The sequence below is a fragment of the Lathyrus oleraceus genome, chromosome 7 (assembly GCF_024323335.1).
Source record: "Lathyrus oleraceus cultivar Zhongwan6 chromosome 7, CAAS_Psat_ZW6_1.0, whole genome shotgun sequence".
NCBI classification, from domain to species: domain Eukaryota; kingdom Viridiplantae; phylum Streptophyta; class Magnoliopsida; order Fabales; family Fabaceae; genus Lathyrus; species Lathyrus oleraceus.
Window position 1 is genome coordinate 537,213,166 of NC_066585.1, and position 8,393 is coordinate 537,221,558.

Sequence of the window (8,393 nt, forward strand, 5' to 3'; positions counted from 1 at the left end):
GTCATTTTCTAAGATTTGATAAAATATAGGAAAACTTCGAAGTAGACGAGTTGGTTGGATAAGTTTGGGGTTTCCATATAAGAGAGACGAATGAGAGAGATGTTAGGGTTTTGTTTTAAGAGAGACGAGTGAAAGAGATGTTAGGGTTTTGTTTTGAGAGAGACAATTGTAATGTACTGAAGCAAAAGATAATTTCGCTTATATATAAATAAGTAACATATTTCACCACAATTGAAAATATGAACCGTGATAAAATAATTGCAACTTACACCACAATTGATTATAACAATCATGGTGATATACAAGGTCAAGCACATTATGTCACGATAAATAAAAAATGATAGGTGTTGGGATTCAAACCATTTCACTCCAGCTACCTTTCACTATGGTTTGTACCTATGACCGTTGTGAAATGTCCTTTAGTAAATACCAAAAAAAAGGTTCCAAAAAAAGAACTATTACAATGGTTAACAAGAAAACCGATGTAAAATTGTTGTTATGAAAGATCTATTTTGTAGTAGTGAAGTCATTTATCTCAGCACATAGATACACCATCGAGCACTCCTCTGTTGGGGATAAAAGTAGATTGGTTCTTTTAGACAAGCTTATCCATAACCCCTTTTACCTTATATGCTAAGAGATTTGAAATAATTTTCTATATACTTCCAACTAGGAATATGGGATGGTACTCATTCAAACCTCGAGGGTGCACGTTTTCGGAATTAAGGAGATGAAGGATGAAGCCAATGATTTCGGAAGATGGACCTGCAAAAACGAAATTCAGAGATACAGTCAAACATATCATACTTGATTATGTTGCACTAAGCTTTTAAAAAATCCATTATAAGCTTGTCTGGACTCGGGCTTTTGCCACTAGATGCCCTCCAAATTACATTCTTGACATCTTGTAACGATAAGGGAAGTTCAAGGTTGTTTTTTTCTTCAATAAATAGCTGATTAAAGGGCACATCATTCAAAACTCGCCTAATAATCAAAGTTTCTTGAACACGTTATTGTTATCCTAGAAATTTTAACTAAAGAATTCCACAAATAATGGTAGTCACCATGTTTGAAAATGCTAAGTGTCAAGAGTCTTAAAGATAGCTTCAACATATTAAAAATGTCGACTAAAGATGGTTCGACCATCTTGTTTCAATAAGAATTTACGTCTTGTTTGTTAACTTTCAAATATTTAAGGACCATTCACAAACATTTTTCATTGCACTTTCCTGCAAAAAAAATTCCTTAGAATTTTTTTGAGTTTAATCCATTAAGTGAATTAAAACTCGTGATTGTTTACTAAAAACACCACTAAACAAATTGACACGTCCAATGAGACCCTTTTGTGCAAGATATCGGTAATGTTACTTCAACCATTAGGAAGAAAGCTTCTGATTTGGGTATTATCGACAGTGTTGATGAGGCTTCTTACATCTCAGAAATCAAAAGACTTGAATTGAAGGATAAAGCAAGAGTTTCTTATAAGGATGTTAACAATCTAGGTTCCAAATGAATGTTGTTTCTTACAATATTATAGGAGGGGGAAACCCAACGAAGCGGAAGGTTGTGAGAAATTTAATCAACGAATGGAAAGTGGATATTTTCTTACTTTAAGAAGAAAAAAAAATTGAAAATAGAGTCATCAATTAGATCTTTTTTGGGGAAACAAAGAGGCCAGTATGACTACAAAGAACTCTAAAGGTAATTATGGAGGTGTGGTTATTATGTGGGATCAAAACCTCCTTATTTCTCTATTCAGCTTTGAGGGTGAAGGGTATATAGGTGTGCAATTTTTATGAAATGGATCTATCATTTATGTTATCAATGCGTATTCTTCCTTTCATATTATGCTTAAGAGGAAGTTGATGGCTGAGCTTATCAGGTTAAAATCATCCCTCGCTAATGGGGAGTGGTGCATTTGAGGATACTTTAATGCCATCAATCAGATTTGTGAAAGGAAAGGTTCAAGATCCAACATTATTCACTCAGAAATTGTGGAATTCTCTGATTTCATTGGGAATATTGATTTGGTGGATTTACCGGCCCTGGGAAATAAACTTTCTTGGTTTAACTTAGCAGGTAATTCAACAAGTAGACTTGATCGTTTTTTAGTTTCCGAGGGCTTGATCGATTTTGTGTAAACAATGTAATTTTCAAAAAAAGTTTGTTCCATCGGTTTCTTATAGAAACCAAGAGGTATGTGGTGCTTTGGATGAAACATATTTTATTGTATTTTTTTATCTAAAAAGAAACATATTTTACCTCAGTTTTGAGTAATAATTGAGGTAAAATATAAGTGTGTTTATTCAGTTGCTTTATCGTCCTTAAACAAGTATTTGTCATCCATTTAATGAGTATAAACGCTCAACACACAACCGTTATTGATCTGCGTGAAACCTAAAATCCTCATTATAAAAATATTCTGAATATTAAAATTTGATAATAAAACATTTGACATGAAAACTTTGAAACTTAAAAAAGCGTAATTTTATATGGGAAAATTTCTCTATGATGAATTGTAAGAGTAGAAAATTATTAGGGTTCAAGATTTGTGTTTTTAAATTATCATATAACTAAATTTTTATTTTATTTATCTAATATTTTTTTATTTTATACTAGACATTTGATCTTCCATAAGATCAATGAAACGAGGGTTCCTAACATTTTCTCTTCCCCGAGATATCCAGCGTTTGTTCTTCACTAATAATAATGACGATGAGGAACAAATGTAATATTATGTGTAAACAATGTAATGAGAATATATATATATATATATATATATATATATATATATATATATATATATATATATATATATATATATATATATATATATATATATATATCCCCTAAATTTTGTTAATAAATCGAGAGGTATATAATGCTAGTTTTGAAAATATAACAAAGTTATTACTAGGAATCGAATCAATGACCATTTCAACTATTCTCTAGATTATTCTAAAATCGAGGAGTAAAGTGACATTTTTTCATGACGTTCTTCGTTACCTCGCCTTTATAACTGATGTTAAATCAACTTCGTGTTCGAGATTACATGTGTTTTTTGTATTAGTGTCTGATTTGAAATCTGAGATGGAGAAGATCTTTTTTGTTTATGAAGAGGATACACTCGCCAACCAATGTTTTTTTATCCAAGAAAAGACTTTCTCCTTCGAAAATAATAAGTGGTGGTGATTGTTGTGACCTAAAAAATTCATGATGTGCTCGAACAAAAATGAAGTCGCCATCAAAGTTTAAAAAAAAAAGGAAAAACATTGATAAAACCCTTAAAGAACAAAAGGATGGTCATCACAACCAAATTTAGATTCGGAAGTCGATTATTCGTAGGGATAACATCTTATGACATTCGTTAAAAAAAATTATCTCTAGTTAATTTTGTAAAGATAAATATTGTTAATCTTATTAATCCAACTTTCTCTTACTCTTTAAAACCAAAATAATGTATATTTACAAATAAAAATGGGAGAGAAGTTTTTTTTTAAAATTTATTAATGTGCTTGACTTAATTTGATTCTTGCTTTTATGTGTTTTTCGGCATGATGGAGAATTCAAAACTACGTAGATTTTGGTGGAGAAATCTTGTGTGTTGGTTGATTTAAAAAAATATTATGATCGCGTTCAAGTGGAAAAATATTCATTAATGGTCACATTAGTGCGGATAAAAGTGTTGTTTGTATATCGCGTTAGAGCGAATAAAACTATGTTGGTTGGTTGTTGTAATTATTTTTAGAAGGAAGATAAGAGTTAGAACAAACAAGCGGTACGACTTATGTCTGAACACTTGAAAATAAAAGTGATATACATCGGAGTAATCCTTTTTTAATTCAATTTTAATCTTATAAAATTGGGGACTAATTTCGTGAATCAGACAAAATTATGAGACAAAAACTATAATTTAGCCTAATTTATTTTTGAGTTAATTTTATGACAATTAAGCTCAAATTAATATTATAAAAAAACAAAGAAAAATGCCATATTCAATTAGATTTTGTTTTTAAAAATAATACATTTTTAATTAGTTCACTTGACAATTAATTTGTACAACAATCAATTTATCATAGTTTCAAAAAAACCGCACAAGTTAAAAAGATGTTTCATATAAATCATTTAAATTTTGTTAAACAAAATAAAATGAGTTTATTTAAACAAAATAACTAAAAGTACTGAAGAAAGCTAGCCCATTTGATTCAAATCACTTGAGTCCAAACAAAATAAATAAACAAAAATAAAAAAATAAAAACTAAAATCTAAATGGGATGGAACATATTTTAATAACTTGTTAAAAAAATAAACCAATAACAGAAAACTTTACTCTATACCCCTATCATTATGTCCATACTGTCGCGGTGAGAACTGCAGACCAAGCTATTAGGTTAACTTGACTCGCAAAACAAAATGTCACCATCAAACTTTATTTATCCAAGGACAGGAGAAAATATCAAATAACCCATAAATATTCAATGCAAAACAGTGCAATAAAGAGATTAAAGGTTCGAGAGTTTGTTATGAAAATGGAAGGTACTAGCACTCTAATCATCTCTAGTATCCTATAGGAACTTCTTGAGATATTTGTGTTTGCTAAAGATTGTGGAGATGAGAAAAGAAGTGTGTTTTATTGCCTTTTTTATTTGAAAAGACATAAAGTCTCGTGCTTACGTACCAATAAAGGATCAAAATCCCGTAGTTCAGGGTACAAACAACAAAAGGGTTTGTTTAGTTAATTTTAGAAGAAGAGACAAGTTGTCATCTTAAGGAGAATACTCATATAAGCCACCACAAATATGAGAAGATGGAACTTTGCATCATTATGAAGGAAGGGTTCTAACTTGGATATAGAATCTACAAGTATGTCAGTAACTCCTTCATATAAAAAAGAAACAACATCAATTTCAATCATTACTATGGGGTAGGAGATTTATACCTCAACTATAAAGATGATTCATGTCTAGTCTCTTTTGAGAAATGGTTTAAAGTGAAAAAGCCAAGTGGCAAAAGTTTTAAATGAGATTTGTGTTTTTTTAGTCTTATAGAAAGAGTTTAATATGCTTAAAGTGTTTTTTGAAGCATTTATGAAGAACGTTTAAAACTTCAATGACCTAAAGTCAAGGTTTTTTGTAAAGAAGTTCAAGTTTGAAAAATCCTAAGATTGGACTAGCGTTTAGAAAGGGCTAAAGGGCACGAGGTTGGTAAAGGAAGCTACAAACACACACAATGAATATGCACATGACAATAAGTCAACTATAATCCCTTTCCCTTGGATTGAAACATAAGTACAAATATCATGGAAGAAATATCACGGATTAACAATATGCACTAAGCAAGCATATGAACAAAATCACTAACATGTATCAAGCTTAAACATCTTAAGACACCAATCAAGGCCATCAATACAGAATAGAGCAAAAGACATGGCATATAGAATAGCTCATAACACATGGATCATACAAGCATACAAGGAAAAATGACTCAAGAATAATTTTGCAAAGTTCATCAAGGCAAAACATAAAACAAGATATATCATGATATCAATCGCAAGACATGGAAAGCAATGGTCGAGGCATTTTAAAAGTGGACCTATAAGGAGCATACAAGCATGTTAAACCTTAAACAGCTATGCCATGCATCAATAGTAAGACAATGTTTTGGAGCAAGTTCAAAGCACATCAAAGTATCATTTTATGACAAAAGTTCACCTCATACAGGGGTTCAAATCATTAGGGTTCATGCCTCTAAGGTTCATTCATTAGGGTTCCAAAGTAAGTCACCAACCATAAATATCCATGTACTTCAAGCACAAATCGAATAAACATGGTATCATCAAGTCTAAGTCCAAGTATAATCAAGATGTTCAACACATATGAATCAAAATGGGAGCAAATTAATCATGGAAAAAATTGAATCAAAACATACTTACAAGAAAAAATAAAAAGGAATAAATAACAAAGTTTTTTTTTTGGATTTTTTAATATAAAATTAAAAACTAAATAAAAAATAAATGAGCTTTTATGAGGGAGTTCATGTTAAAAACAAACATAATGGTAATAAGAATGAGTGAAAATGATGCTTTTAAGAGGGAGTTCAAAATGAGCATTTTTTACCTAACGGAGTGTGTCTGTTGCACCTTCAAAAGCAATTACAGATGAGAAATAATGATCTCTCTAGCTTCCTTGAGTGAAAATATGGAAATAGTGCAAGAATGATTTAATGTTCTTTATTGCTTGATGATGGATTTTTTTTAGTGTTGGAGCATTGTAATGACGTCTCCTTTTATAGCGAATGAATTCAAATTTGGTGCAGTGGTTATCGGTATTGTTTGATAGATTTTGAATCAAATCTAAAAAATTGGTGAAAATTACAAAATTTCTTTTTCTTTTGGTGTTTAGATAGAGTATGATCAAATCAAGATTTATTTACAAATTTCCAAGCAAAAGTGGTTGATAAAAGTGATCTTTATGGAAATGGCAATGAAGCTTTATGGCAAAATGATCCATGAATGGTATGTTGTTTAGATAATGGTTCAAGTCCTTGTGTAATGCATCAATGGTTTGTGTAAAACACTCATTATGCTGATATTTAGAAGCATCATAGGATGCAAAGCAAGATATTGAGGTTTGACTTTGGTTTGAACATGAAACTTGACATGAAGATGGACTTTCAATTTGGCATAACATGGTGACTTTCCTTCTTAGAAACTCCTAGCTCAAGTGTGATAAATTCATGAAAATGGGATCTTTTGGAAGATTTTCACATCCTCTATAACTTTCATGTTGTACATTTGAAGATATTCAGCTTGGATCATGGAGATAATTGACCATCAACTTTGACAATCTTAACTGCTAAACACCTGGAAAATTTTCCAAGTGTTGAACAATTTTACAACTTTGAGATCTCATTTTCATCACTTCATATCTTCCAATAATTATGAGATATTTGGTTCATTATTTCTATGAAGTTGAATTATGGAACATCATCATCCTCCGAGCATGAAAAATGATGGTTTGAGGAAGAAGTTACAAACTTGTAAAGTGGGCTTCATGAACATGCAATTTCATAACTTAGAGAAATTTTGAAAATCCTAAATTTGACATTCTTGAACTTTTCTTGATTTTATTGATTTAACTTGATCAAATGCATCCATAAACCATATTTTCAAGATTCTCTACTTGAGAAGCCCATGGTTGACCAAAAAATCTTTAAAGTCAAACTTCGACCTTGAGCGGTTGACTTTTCATCAGATGAATTCCAAATCTTCAATGATCAATGAATCAAACTTCTTAAGCCAATTGAAGCACATGAATGTATTATAATAAAGCACTTGAGAATATTGAATCATATTTCAAACCATTAGATCATGTCTTGGTCAAAAAGTCAACATCAGAGCAATCTTGATCAAAACACTAATTTAGGCATCAGATGAATTTGAAACTTATTGATATTGAATGGATGCAATCTTGAACTTGATTATGATGAATGAAAATCACTTGACTATTGTGAATGAATGAGAAGCTTGAATTACTGAGGAATGTCCATAATCTTGACCAGTCAATCACTTGAGCTCCTTAAACCAACACACCTACCTTGTGAAAGAATCAAACAAGAAAAAACATATTTTGTATTTTCTTAAGGTTGACAATGCATAAAAGACACACACATGAGATGTTTGATGCTATGCAAATTATGAAAATAAGATGGGATCTTATGGGTAAAAAGTAGGGTATGACACATACTCCAACATTTATTAAAATATTCTAATTATACCCTTTTTATTTATTTATTAAAAAAATTAATTTTTTTTTTGCATATCGAAAAACCTTACCTAAAAAATCTCGGTATGTAAATTGTCTTTACTGGATAACTTGCAATCAAGTATTCTAGAAGAATTATATGTTCATCGGATAACTTGGTAAGTTTCATGGTAGTTTTCATTTTGCTCACCGAATGACTTAGTTATAGTTATATGATAATTTTGATATTTCCCATCGGATAACTTAGTTAAGGTTATTCGATGGTTTTTTTCCTTCAAAAGTTTTGACTTTACGCAACGGTTTAAAACTGTGGTTAAAAGTGATGCGGTTTATAAAAAAATGTAGGCTGAATTGTAAAAGACTTTTGGCAACAATTGTTTAGTTTAGGCCACAATTTTCATATGTTGTCTAATTTTTTTATTATAAAATTGCATTTTGGATACATTTCGAATAAGTTATCTAGTGACCCTAAAACAAAACGAGTTTAGGCAACACAAGAAAAATGTGGCCTAAAGTAACTTGTTTACCACCTTTCGCATATGAAAAAGAAAGTTTCTAAAGCAAACTTATATTTACCTCAATACATCTCGAGCCACACTATCTCGCATCTCCTGGGTAACACATTCATAT